This window comes from Eptatretus burgeri, chromosome 10 (assembly GCF_056783735.1).
Source record: "Eptatretus burgeri isolate ZD-2024b chromosome 10, Ebu_testis_v1, whole genome shotgun sequence".
Lineage (NCBI taxonomy): Eukaryota > Metazoa > Chordata > Myxini > Myxiniformes > Myxinidae > Eptatretus > Eptatretus burgeri.
Window position 1 is genome coordinate 48,116,892 of NC_140970.1, and position 15,148 is coordinate 48,132,039.

Sequence of the window (15,148 nt, forward strand, 5' to 3'; positions counted from 1 at the left end):
CACTTCCTCCCAGTGGTCCTTGGTGAGCTTGGAGCGGACCTCCTCGCAGGTTACATAGAGCAACTTTTCCTTCAGTTTCTCCCTGCTTTTTGGTTCTTTCCACTCCTCTACCAAGAACTTGATTAAACTTACCTTGTTAGAAGAGCTGCAGAGCAGTTTCCTCCACTGCTGAATGTTGTGGCCCGGTGCGATGCTCCTGAATTGGATTGCTGTGCTTGCACCTCTGTTGCATCTCTCTGCATCTTTGATGGACGTCTCTCGGTAAACATCGAAGACAACATCAATGCGTTTACTCTGGGCTCCATCATGAAGAGCTGTTGACAGTATCGCTTCAGCCAGCTGTGAAAACGTCTTGTCATTCCCTTTCATCTTTGTACCAGGCTCATGCCATCAATGACAGTTGCTGATGGCTCTGCAATAACTTCAGCGGGAGAAACACTCTTTTCCAGCTCTCTGGCAAGGGTCGCTTTGTTCGTCTTCCGCAGAGATTCATCGCCATTAGCAATTGACCATGGCAAGGGCCCCAAGGGGTGCGCCAAGACATCTCTCATGTGCAGATCTCGACTCTGAGCAACGAGGATCATGTGCCCAAACAGGTTCCTGTCAGCCTTGAGAACAATTTCTTTGGCCTGCGCTTTGCTGGTTGGTTTCTTCCGGATGTGGGTGAATGTTTTCAAGTTCCTTTTTGTCATCTTGTCATTGAACTGTGCAGTTGGTGGATTTGTCTCCAGGCGTTTCTTCTTGAAATCCTGGTATGCCTCCTCTCCTACCGTGCGAGCCGCGAGGAGGTCATTGGCAACATCAGGAGGAGCAACAGTAGCGGTCGACAAGCTGACAAACTGTGCTTGATCAGGACTCAGTGGATCCAGCCAGCTGTTCTCCATGAGATCCACCAAGGATTGGATGTCAGCCTCATCCCTCCAGATCCTAGGGAACTGCAGATCTGGATGGTTCAGCTGGGAGTGACTTCGACCTACCATATCCCTCAGGTGCCCAAGGTACATACTGCGGTAATCTGACGTCAGATAGTATCGGCTCACAGCTCCTGGATTCAGGCTGAATCCTTTAGTTCCTCCAGGTGTCTGTGTGTCTTTGTTGACAGTCTCCTCGATCGTCTGATCCATGGGAATCCGTCCGAATGGGTTCGTGGTGCCGATCTGAACTGAGAAGCCTCCTTCCATGAAGTGCGCATGTACTTCGGGGTGGTCGAGCGGCAGTCGGAACATCTGTGCGTTGTAGTATGGTAGGAATCGGGCGTAATTCAGCTTGTCATAGGCAAAGCACCATGGAATCATCTCTCGGATGGATGCTGGGTGTAACATCCAGTCCCCTTCTCTGGATGCTCGAAGGAGTGCCAGCATGATCTCCACCATGTCGACATACGACATCCAGAATGCTGAGAGATCGCCATTCCCATCCCTGAGGTAGTTGAGGTAGACTTGGAATAGCTCCATGGTGTGGACGCATGAGGTATTCTCCAGCACCTCCTTGAACGACATCTGACAGATGTTATCACAGAAGTTTCTGATGCTGGTCAGGGTTTCTTCCAGGTGGCGCAGGTCTGCAATGTGGTTCTCCTATAGCCATGGGAGGAATCCTTTCCAGGCCAGCCTCATCAATGCTTCGTACACAAGCTTGTGGAGCCTCACACCACGGTTCTACTTGCGGCCTTCCATCACCCCAGCTATGGAACCCTCGGCAATCACGCCTGACTCGACGCACAAGTCCCTCAAACCGGCATCTTGGAACCTCTTTCCAATGGTCGAGAGCAGGTTGCATATGGTGTGGAATGCACCCATTCTGAGGATGATGTTCTTCAACTTGTCTTCCTGCTTCCATGCTATTTCAGCAGCTTTGGCATAGAGTGCTTGGCCGAATACACAGATGATGTTTGTGCTATTCTCACACCATGTCCTCTTTGGAATTCACACTGCGAACAAACAACATTGCAACCGTTAACCATTTCGAAAGTACAGCTCCACAATCAGTGCTCTCTGCTGAAGTGTCCACTTATCCATGATAAATTGAACCCCTGAAGATGAGCCTGCAACAGAAACGCAAACAAGTGAGTACATTGTCTTCAGCACATTTTACAATACAAATACAGTCATGACTTTTGGTGGACCCTGTTTATTTCTGGAAAAGATTTTGTCCTGCACTAACGGGGGTTAAGTCTCTGTGACTAAAGGCCCGGTCACACCTTGACGTTTTAGCCAGCGATGGCAACGTATTAAAATGTATGTAAAACGCTGGCTTACGTTGAACTTTTGATGTTTTTTTTTTTAAGATTCGGACGTATTCATAACGAGTTGGTCGTATGCATAACATATTAGTAATGGACACAGAACGTTTCGTTGTGTTATAGATAACTTATACCAACGAATGCTGAACCTGTTGTCGGCCTACACAACCGATGCCCAACGATAGTCTAACTTAGGCATAGCGCGTTGCACGCATCGCCGATGATGTCGTGACGTAGCCTATTAAAAGGCTGACGCACAACGATTCGAATCATAACTGCCGTAGAAATGGAAGTGTCAACATCGCGGTCACACCTTGGCGATCTTGCCAGCGTATGCCGACCTAAGAAAAATGTGTCTAAAACGTTGGGGCACGTCAAATACGGTATGAGTAAGTTTGGTATACGTGAGTAGAACGCTAAAGTACGCTATCATACGTCGTAGTAAGTAGTGTACGTCAAGAAATTTTAAACATGTTCAAAATTTTACGACGTACTCGGCGTATGACACACGTTCTGCATGCGATGGGGATAAGTTGTACACACCATATGCGGACGCTTACACACGTCCACAAAGGCTACTTACAAGCTACTCATAAGTCGAAACACGTCGCGGTAATGTCTTTTTTACGCGAAACTTATTTCTAACTTGTGTTTGACGTGCTTTGAACCAATTCTTTACGTAGTCCCAACACACATCGACGTATGTAGACATATTCCAATGAGGTCTTCCGGTCGACAAAAAAAAATAAATGAACGTGTTTCTAGCTTACAACTGCCATATAAAGACGTGTTCCCAGCGGTTTTGGGAATTGGTATATAAAAATGGTGTTCATAAAAGGGGAACCCAACAGTGTTTTCGAGTCCTTTTTGAGTCGATGTCCATGTCAGCAGTAACAGTATCAGTATCAGTATCAGTATCAGTATTAGTATTAGTAGTTGTTTGTTCATGTTGGCAGTAGTAGGTGAGTGTGAGGGGGAGGGTGTGGGTTATGATGGATCCTCCTTGCGTCCGCGTGTCCACGGGTAGGTTCATAGGCTGCCACTCAACGATTTAAATGGCTGCATCTCCACTATTGAAAGTAGACGCTTGCGCTCAACAATTGGATTTTTTTTACACTCAACGACTTTTAAACGGTACCACTCAGCTATTTTCATTGTTTACAATGAACGATTTAAATTGCTGTCACTCGCCTTTGTTTTTTGACGCTGGGGTTTTGAAATTTGAAGCGTTTCTTCTGAACGTGTTAAAACGCTCAAACTCGACTATTTTAGATAGACGCTGCCGATGGACAATTGGAATCATAGCCAAGCTAGACATCGAAGTGTGAACATCCTCGTCATGCCGAAGAAAAGTTTGAAGAATGCTGCAAATAAGTGTCCTGGCCGTGGCCGTGGACGCTGACGCAAGGACGATCCATTATACCGACGTCTTTCAGCCTACGAGTGACTTAAAAGTAACGTCTGTCGATGTGTGGCAACGATCGCGTAACGTGCCAACAACACGTTAATCATAGGTTAGAAATAAGTTTCGGGTACGCTAAACATTACCTCGGCGTGTCTCAACTTATGATTAACTTACAAGTAGCATGTGTTGACGTCTGTCAACGATCGCAGACCGTGCATACAACTTGTGGCCAGCGTAGCGGAACGTGTGAGTCATACGCCGGCATACGTCGTGAAATTTCTAGCATGAAAAAATTTGAGGACAACCGAAAAGTACAACGTTTAAAGCCAACGTACAACGACGTATGGCAGTGTTTTTCAGCGTGCTCTCAATGTTATCAAAACTTACCCATAACGTATTCAACGTGTGCCAGCGTTTTAGAAAAAAAATTCAAAAATCGGCATACGTTGGCTAAAACGTCAAGGTGTGACCGGGCCTTAACCAGAAGACTGATAGAATATTGCGAGGGGAGTGGAGTTTCATTAAGAAGAGTGTGAGGCCTTATTGAGCCTGCTTGCTTGCCGCAACATGTGACGGGCAAGAATTTGGATTGGCAGTTGCTTTTTATATATTAACTGCCATATGGAGCACAATCAAAAGACCATTATATGGCTTTTTATGGTGATAAGTCCTTGGCCACCTTCAGCCAAAGGATGGCACGTAACATTTGGCTCTAAACAATGATGACTTCCTCCAAAAATACATTCAGCAGTCGTCTCTGTACTGCCTGTAGTCTCAGTAATGCTTCTGGCAGTTGCAGGCAGATGAACATGCCGCAAAGAAGAAGCCACCAAATTAAAACCCACTCTGTGGAAGTACCTCCTGTGCTGCTGCCCTCCTTCGGGCAGCTCACCAGATGACGGGATTGAGGCAAAGCCTTCGGGACTCCCACTCTTTGATGATAGGAAGAAAACCACGGGGTAATCTTCCAAGGCCAGATTGTGGAAGTGTGTGTCGAGATGGTGCTGAGGTGTCGTCCACCAGAAAGCGGTCTCCTTGGGTTAACCTGAGGCGGTCCCTTCGGGTGAGGAGGAAATTGGGACCATACTCTGTACAGAGCATTGTGCTGCTTACGCAGTCCTTGGCTATTGGGCACAATCCTGGATGGGTCGCCACTCCGACACAGGATACCAGCATGCTGGCACTCATTTTGCCGACCTCGGAAGGATGACAGGTCGAGTTAACCCCACCTGGTATTAATTCAACAGCTGAGCGGGATTTGAATTCAGGACCCTTGGATCCAAAGCCCGTCACCCGAACCATGACGCCAACACCAGGCCTTCAGGTGGGTGCCTGGACTGTCCTATCCCTAAGAGAGATGATCATCTGAGCTCAAGCGTTTGAATATCGGTATTGAAGCACTCTCTGAGGTTCAGAGACTGGATCGTGGAGAGATCATGGCGGGTGGTTACACCTACTATTGGTCTGATCGCTCTGATGGTTACCATGCCTAAGGAGTTGCTGTAGCTGTGTCCAATAAGCTGATTCTAATGATAATTAAGGTAACATCGGTCAACGAGCGTATTATGAGACGAAGGATTCGTCACTCCTTGAGTGTCGTTTCCCTGGTCTCTGTATATGCTCTGACTGAGGCAAGTGACCTCACCGTGAAGGACACATTCTATGCTGCGCTCGAGTCTGTGGTTGCTCAGTGCCCCAGGTGAGATACTATTCTCGTCTTGGGGGATTTCATTTCAATGACTGGAACTGATAGGGCTGGTTATGTGATGTGTTGTTCCCCATGGGTCTGGAACTGTGAACCAGAATAGCACTAAGTTCCTTGACTTTGGTTCATGGTTTCAGCACCCACAGGCTCATCGCTGGACTTGGTATTCCAACACTGGTGGTGTAGCAAAGGAGATTGACCATGCGCACATTGATGGCCGCTGGAGGATGATCCAGAATAGCAGGGTCTACCGGAGTGCTCAGTTCTTCAATACCGACCACAGGCTTGTGGTAGTAACTCTGAACTTGCAGGTTAAATGTGGGAGAATGGACCAATTCCAGCCGAGGCTGGATGTTGCCAAGCTCAAGGATGAGAAGGCAGCTGAGGTGTTTACGAGCAGGTTGAGTGGGGATTTGGGGGGTCTGGGTGCTTTGGAGAATCATGAAGAGTTGTGGAGTGCCTTCAAAACCACCATTCTTGATGTTGCCGGTGGATGTCTTGAAACTCACTGGAGGGCAAAGAAGATTTTTGTCTCTCAAGGGGCACTGGATGCCATTGACCAGAGTCGCATGGCCAGGCTTAATGGCAGAGCTGAGCTGTTCAGGGAGTTGAGGTGTAAAACTGTACGTGCGCTGAGGGTGGACAAGGAGGGCTATGTGCGAGGAATCTGTGAGGTTGAAGAGCATCACCTGTGGTCAAGTGATTCTTGTCCTGCTTCTAGGGGAATTTGTGCATTGTGTTCCTCGGAGCCCATCCCTCGGTGTGCTGCAGTGAGAGCAGAGGGTGGTTGGCTCTTGACAGAGGAGTCCCAGGTCAGGTCAGGTATGGGAGCATGCGCCAGTGCAGCGCGTCACTGCGTCCACTTTCCGCCGGTACTCCAGGAGCCTCCGTCTGGCCATCCCCCAGGCAGATACCTGGCCCATCCACATCTCCTTAAGATGCCGATCAATCTGCTGCAACCACAAGGCACATTGTCAGCCCATTGGCCTCCTCCACTTATGAGACTCCCTCACTGAGAGAATCTGGTGAGCAGGATCAGCGTCAGGAAAATGAGCCACATGTCCATACAGCTGCAGCTGACGCTCACAGACCATGCAGGTAACAAATCTCAGCTGAATCTCTCTCAGCAACCGCTCGTTGGACACAAAATCCGACAAGCGATAGCCAAGGATTCTCCAAAGAGACCTGGTACCAAAGGAATAAAGTGTCCAACTCAGATCCTTAGTCAGAGTCCAAGTCTCACATCCCTAGAGCAAGAATGGAAGCACCAAGGACCTGAAGACTCGGATTTTTGTCCTCCCGCATTGGTACCGGCAGCGCCACACCCCATGATCCAGTGAATCCATGACTCCCAGGCCCGACCCAGACGTCTGTTGACCTCTGACTCACAGCCAGCAGAGACATGAATATCACTGCCAAGGTAAGTGAATCTCTCCACAACCTCAACATCCTCACCACAAACAGGCACAGTCCCAGGTGAAGGCCCTTTTGGCCGGTTACTTTGAGCCGTTGTACCAGACTGACCCAACATCTGTTGAGTTGGATGCCAGGGGTGTTACTCTCCCTATTGCTGATCCTCCAAACATCTGCAATCCACCTTCGTTTGTGGAAACACAGGCTGCGGTGAAGCCGGGGTCTTGAAATGGGGTAAAGCTCCAGGGATCTGTGGCATCCATGCTGAACTTCTCAAGACTGGTGGAAATGCTGCACTCGTGTCGTTGCATGCAGTTCTGTGCTCTGCCTGGAACACAGGCATCATCCAAACTGACTGGAAGAGGGGCCATGTTGTCCCTCTCTGGAAAGGGAAGGGTGATCGCCAAGACTGCAACAACTATCAAAGGGTGACGCTGCTCTCAGTGCCAGGCAAGGTCTTTGCTCGGATAATTCTTGATAGGGTACGCTGTCATGTGCTTGAGCACCAGCGTCCAGAGGCTTTACACCAAATAGGTCAACGATTGATTGTATCCTTGCCCTTCTGGTCCTCACCGAACGTAGATGAGAATTTTGGCAGTGGCTGTTTGCAGCCGACATTGATCTCTGCAAAGCATTTTATTCAGTGAATTGGGATGCCCTCTGGAGGATTTTTGGTCTTCGTGGGGTGCCACCAAAACTATTCCGTCTGATGTCTGAACTATACTCTGGAACTGAGTGTGCTGTGAGATGTGGTGGTACCATCTCTGACTTATTTCCAGTTGTTACTGGTGTTCGTCAGAGGTGTGTACTAGCCCCCACACTTTTCAGTGCTTGTATGGAATGGATTCTAGGGAGGATGTCAGAGATATCAACCTGTGGTGCATCGTTTGGGAATGTTAGGATCTCTGACCTTGATTTTGCAGATGATGCAGTCCAGTCATCTTTGAGGAGCCTCTGGATATCCTTTTGGGGATCCTTCAGGTGTTGAATGAGGAATCGGAGTCGCTGGGATTACGGGTTTCCTGGGTCAACACTAATATACAGGCTTTCAATGACACATTGGATGCTGCTATCTTGTCTGTACCCGTTTGTGGTGAGGATGTTGAGGTCACGGAGAGATTCACTTACCTTGGCAGTGATATTCATGTCTCTGCTGGCTGTGAGCCAGAGGTCAATAGACGTCTGGGTCGGGCCTGGGGAGTCGTGGAATCACTGGATCATGGGGTGTGGCGGTGTCGGTACCTGTGCAGGATGAAAGCCCAAGTCTTCAGGTCCTTGGTGCTTCCAGTCTTGCTCTGTGGATGTGAGACTTGGACTCTGACCAGGGATCTGAGAAAGAGACTTAATTGCTCTGGTACAAGGTCTCTTCAGAGAATCCTTGGCTGTCGCTGGTCGGTCTTTGTGTCCAACAAGCGGTTGTTGAGAGAGACTCAAATGAGATTTGTTACCTGCATAGGCTGTGAGCGTCAGCTGTGGACATTTGAACATGTGGCTCATTTTCCTGACGCTGATCCTGCTCGCCAGATTCTCTCAGCGAGGGATCCTCATGAGTGGAGGAGGACAATAGGCCGACCACGTGCCTCGTGGTTGCAGCAGGTTGATCAACATCTCAAGGAGATGGGGATGGGCCAGGCATCTGCCTGTGAGATGGCCAGACGGAGGCCCCTGGAGTACCGGCGGAAAGTGGACGAAGCGACTTGCACCTTCACCGTTCATATTTAAGGTTCCAATGGTTATCTATTTCATGGTTTATTAAAAGGCTAAAGCAGTTGCTCAGAAATCTCAAGCCCTGCTTTTGCAACAACATGTCTGAGACGACGGAACCGAGACCATGTTAAATTAAATGTATCCAGCTTCCTCATCTTTCCTTTTCTCCAACAGCCTGATCTCAGACCATCAGTCCAGATTCAGACCAGGTAACAGCACACCAGGTAACTCTACCTTGGACACACTGATTCTGCTCTCCCAACAATGGATGGAAGCCCTCAATGTCAGACATGTGATCAGGGCCGTCTCTCTCGACACATCTTGAGCATTCGATGAAGTCTGGCATCACTCCTTGCTCTCCAATCTCTTTGCTTATGGTATCCAAGGCGACTTCCATACATGGCTTACTGACTTCCTCTACTCTGGTAGCCAACGCGTGACTCAACGCGAACCTCTCATATCCTCTCCCTGTTAAGGCTGCAGTTCCCCAAGGCAGTGTTTTGGGCCCAGTCCTATTCCTAATTTTCCTCAACGATCACTCTGACTCTGCAAAATCCCCTTTATCTATTTGCTGATGACTCCACCCTCTACCTCATCCTTCAGGTAGGCAGGCACTAGCTCATTACTTCTCTTCACACCTTCATAGAATTACGAACTGAACCTGACAAATCTCGCACTCTCTCACTGTCTCACCGAAAGGAACATTTGGAGAACCATTGCCCCTATCTATTTTATTCACAATCCTCTTGAATAAATTCAGTTCCACACAAATGGGTCTCACAATTAGCTATGATCTTTCTTGGGCAAAACACACTTCTAAGTTGGCCTCCAAAGCCAGCCACCGACTGGGTATCCTCTGTCATGCAAAAATCTTTCCCAGCCACACCTGAATGATTAATTATCCACCTTCAAGGCCTTCATCCACATCTTTATGGAGTACTGCTCTCCCCTCTCGGCTGGTTCCTCTGCCTCACACTTGCTCATCTGGTCATCCTCGAAACCAAGGCCTTCAAGATCATTGGAATCTCCTACAACTAAGTTGAATCACTCACATCGCAGACTAATCGGTGGTCTCTCTATCTTCTACTGCCTCCTTTCTGGTCTTACACCTTCTACCATTTCCGTGCTCTGCCCCACCTCCCGCTCTCTCTCCCCCCAGGCTTACGTTGGGTGCATGCGGTCTTCCAGGTAACCCCCTCTTGATGAAACTCCCAAAATCCAGAATCACTGCAGCTCACCTTCACTCATTCGTTCTTCTTTTATTTTCCCCGTTGGTGGAACCAACTTCGTGCCTGGTGTTGGCTTAATTGTTAGGGTGGTTTGGGATCCCAGGATGCTGAGTTCAAATCCCCTTTACCGTTGAATTAATACCAGGTGGGGTTGACTCTGTCTGTCATCATTCTGAGGTTGGCAAAATGAGTGCCAGCTGGCTGGTATCCTTTGTCAGAGTGGTGACCTGTCCCAGGATTCTGTCCCATAGCCCAGGAGACTGCTTAGGCAGCACCAAAGCTATGCACAGAGTATGATACCAATGGATGGATGGATGGAACCAACTTCCACAGTCTCTTCAAACTCACTCTTCTCTCCAAGTCTTTAAGACAGCTGTACACCACCATCTCTGATCATCCCTCATCCAAAACCATGATTTTTTTTTTCCTACCCTGATTAACCATCCCCAATCCCACCTCTTTCCAAGTGTCTGCTTTTCTTTTCTGAGAGTTTGTGGCTGCATCTATCTTGTTCACACCCTGTGTATTCCCCTCACCTTCAATATTACCCACATCCCTCGTTTCTCACAGTCTCCCTCTATTTTGTCCTTCAATTCTTCGTGTTCTCCCCCACCCTGTCTTTCTACTTTTCCTTTTGTTCTGTTGCATTCTGAGCCATTTTATGTTCTCGATACTCCACGAGCCTCAACATTGTACACAAAAAAAAAAATCCCCGGGAAAACAAGATTACGAGGAATGTGGAAATGCTCTTCCTGTTCGAGAAACTCAGCTACAAGGTAAGTGGAAAATAAAGTTCCACCCGTCCGAGCAAGTTGGCACGTGGATTGGTTTTCAATTTGTAACGGCTGAGCTGGACCACAGGAGGGTGCCCTAACATAGTTTTCATTGTGCCAATGGCAATACAACGACACTACTGTCGATTAAATGAAGTCAATGCCCAATAATGTATTTTACTTCTGTTGGCAGAATATCCTCATTTTGTACTTCTCTTTCACAGTGATCAATGGCTTCGACTTTGAAATTCTTTACAACTGTGGGATGCAGACAGATAATTCCACCCTTCCATACTTTGACATATTTCTGTGAACGATTTTTTTATGCTTAATTGTGACAATTTCTCGTATCTGTATCTTCACTAAAATCTAATCAATTCGTCCTTGTCACACACAAAACCTGTCCTCCAAGTTTTGGCCGAATCCGTCCATAACTTTTTGAGATATCTTGCTACATGTAGTTTTTGGCAATGGTAAAGAATCACTTCAAAATGAGTCCCCAGATCCAGATCTTCACTAAAATCTCTTCAATTCGTTCTTGTAACACACAATCTGTCCACCAAATTTCATCTCAATCCGGCCATAACTTTTTGAGATATCATGCTATATATAGTTTTGGGCCCTATCTCTCAATGGTAAAGAATTATTTTAAAATGTGAGTACCTGGATCTGGATCTTCTCCGAAATCGAATCAATTTGTCCTTGTCACACATCCAACCTGTCCACCAAATTTTGTCTGAATCCGTCCATAACATTTTAAGATATCTTGCTCACAGACAGAAAAACAGACACACAGAGGGGTGCAAACATAACCTCTGTCCACCTTTGGTGGCGGAGATAATTAGAACAGCATTCGGTAGAGTGCATACCTCTACCAGGCTGAACAGTTTACATTTTGTACTTCACCTAACACTTACCCTAACAGCTCGCCAAGTGGCTTGAGCACTCCAATTAAATGGTTGATAAGAAACTGCTTGCTTGGCACATGATTAGCAATCATTGAACTGTCATATTAAATATACACCTCCCAGAGATGCCCAAAATGTCAAATATGTCCAAATTGGACTAATTAACATGTTTTTTTTTTAGGAGTTGGAACTGCTGCTAAGTTCAATTCTGGAGCTTAAATTTTGTAGTTGTCGAGGTTTGTGCGGCATGTGCGGCAATGAAATAAAGCCGCAAACACTGACGTCTCCAGGAGTTTAAAACCATTGCAATGTACCCAGCAATTTGTAGCCGTGATGAACAGGCATTTGATAATATGAGTGAGGAAAGTGGGAAAAAAATTTATCGTAAAGAAATAGTCGCGGCCTGTTCCAAGTCAGGGCATGGTTGAGTCGGCCAAAAAACATGGCAGCTTCAGATCCCAGCTTGGTAACCTAGGATACGCCTTAAGACCCCAAAGAGCTAGGTGGCCAAGGATGGCGCCTGATATAGGATATAATTCAATAAGGCCGTTAATTATCTTCAAAAGGGGTGTTTTAATTAACCCAAACACCCAATTTTCACTCTTACACTTCTTTTGAATTCCCTTAGTATTCATGCAAATTTTCAGGCTGCTAGGTTTCATGATTTTGGAGCTATGGAGACCACACACACACACACACACACACACACACACACACACACACACACACACACACACACACACACACACACACACACACACACACACACACACACACACACACACACACACACACACACACACACACACACACACACACACACTTATTAGTATAGATATATCGTTTTTGGCCCTATCTCTCAATTGGGAAGAATCACTTGATAATTTTTTTATTATTCTCATATTCATATCTTCACCAACATCAAATCAATTCATCGTTGTCACACATCACCCAACCTGTCCACCAAGTTTCGTCCAAATCCATCCACAACTTTTTGAGCTATCCTAATCACAGGTAGTCAGATAAACAGACAGACAAACGGACAGGCACAGACATTCTGGGGTGAAAACTTCAACTCCATCCACCTTTGGTACTAATGATGACAAGAAAAAGAAGAACAACACATATGGTCGAGTGTCCTAGACTCAACTGCATGACCACAACTCCCATTCCTTTTCCAGAAAACTTGGCCTTATCCATTGAGCTGATTCCAGAAAGCTTGGTCTGATGTTTCATCAGATATTGCACGTCATGGAGGACGCCTATACCTAGGGGACAAACGTCGATTGCTGAGACCTCCTTTTGTGCTGGACGGTTGTGAACTTTGCAAATAATTTGCGAGTAAATGGTCATTGTGCAGCACACGGTCAGCACAAATGAAAATACCTTCTCAAGTTCACCAGATTGTTGATGAGCTCCAGTTCTTATGGTCTAGTTTTACTACTCCAGCAGAGCGCTGTTATAATCCTTTAATTTTCTCTCTTTGCATGGTGATGCCTCTGCTTGTTGTCTGATTGATTTCTCTTTGCCCCCAATCTTGTCAGTTTATCCATTGCTACCTGTCATTTTGCTCTTCCGTGAGCATCGATACCTGTAGATAAAAAAAATATAAATACAAAGTCCTGTCGTTGAGCTTTCCACCCCAAAATACCGCAGACGGTGGCTTTCGTGGTTGGACTAATCACTTGTGGTCATCTGACATGAGAATGAGGTTAGCAAGAAAAAAAACAGGTCATATCTATGTAGATATTCCTTATCACAGGCAAGGTGGTTCTGTTGATAAATTGTAAATGAACAAAAACCATCAAAATCACGAAAATATGCAATTTGGTGTCTGTCTGTCTGTGGTCGATGTATTCGGTCGTTGCTTATCCAGTCTTAACCAAACTTCTCAAGGGGACTAAAGATCATATAACAAAGGTTGAAACTACTTTGTTTGCCCAACCACCCCCCCCTGATCCCCCACCAGCAGTGGTTCCCAAGATGGGGCTGACGCAAATTCTTAACGTAAAGTGTACCATATAGCACCACTTCCAGTGGTGGTGGCAGAGGGTATTATGAGTCACACTTCATAGCCCTGAATTGTATCAACAGTAAGAGGCTTTCATCTTATTTTTGCACTCCCTTAGCCGATGTTGCTTTAGACTCGACAGCAAAGAACACATTGGAATTCCTTTGTTTTATTGCCGTTTCTGCCTGGGAAAAACGTCATGTTAAGGTGTTTTGATAGCAGCTTGAGCATCGTTACACCTTATCGTGCTGTTTTCCCAAGGCCACTTCGAATAACAAACGTAACTAGAATGGCACGCGATTCAGCGCATACCTCCACCAGGCTGAACAGATTACGTTTCATATCCCACTGATAGCCTGGATCTGGATCCGGACCCTAACCAAAGATCTAGATCCGGATGCGGGGCGCGCAGTCCGTGCGCTGCGTACTCCGTACTCCTATTGTCAGGTCAGGTCAGAGCAGATCTGTGACTTGCTTACCATGTAAACCTGGACTAATCTGTTTCATGGTCGGGTTGTCGGCGACTAAACCGTCTCTCCCTCCAGGTTTCCTGGTGACGATGGTATATGGATATGGACACCCAGCAGGACTAAAAACAAAACCTGTCAAAGGGCGGAGGAGCTCCTTGTGAACCAACAGCCATCCTTACCTAGTGCCGAACTGCGTCTGCCGACGTCCTCCTGCAGTGGGTAACCTTTACTAGGAGGTTGGTGGCAGGATTTGCACTCTGGCCACCGTAAAACACTTCACTCTGCAAAACACATTAAAAACACAAAGAAAACTGAAAACCCACTCTGTGGGAGTACCTCCTGTGCAACTATCCTTCGCAGGGCAGCTCACTGGAAGACGGGATTTGGGCAAAGCCTTTGGGACCCCCATTCTTTTATGATAGGAGGAAAAACACAGGGTAACCTTCCCGGGTTGGATTGCGGTAGTGTGCGTCGAGGTGGTGCTGAGATGTCGTCCACCAGACGGCGGTCTCCTCGGGTTAACCTGAGGCGGTTCCTTCAGGTGTGTACCTGGAATGTCCTATCCCCAAGAGAAGATAATCACCTGTGTCTGCTATCATCTGAGCTCCAGCACTTAAACATCGGTATTGCAACACTCTCTGAGGTCCGGAGACCGGATAGTGACAAGATCATGGCGGGTGGTTGTGTTGTGTTGAAATGGGACCTAAGTGGGTTGTTAAATATAGGATTAGCCCAGATCCCCCCTTAAATGCATGTTTAGCCAGGTTGTTTGGTAATCGGACGTTAAATGTGTGCCAGGAGGTGTAGCAAGTGGTCCAGTGTTCATACAGTGGTGGTGTACCGAGAGGCGCCTTCTTTTTCCTTCCCCCCTCTTAACCAGCCCCCACCCAGCGCCCTGACAGAGCCAGTCAACAAGACGTGCCAGCAACCCATTGGTGGAGAGCTGCTGCAAACTCGAACGATGGACCAATCACGTGTTCCCGGAAGTGGTCTGAAAAGCCTGCTCCAAAAGATAAGACGGCCATGCTATGGAGGATTGAGAATGGGGAATGTGTTCTGAAGTACCTGGGACACAGCGGCTCCGTTAATTCGATCGAGTTCCTTTCACCGGATCTTTCTCTCTTGTGCCGTCGACCTCACAGGGGCTGGACGCACAGACGCTGCATGCGTGGGCTGTGCCGATAGGAGTACGTCGCTGCCATCTTGCCATGCTGCATGCTCGGTCTGGGCGCTCAAATCCGGTGACATCGGCTTGTCACGAGCCGCATTCGTGCCTTCCACACTT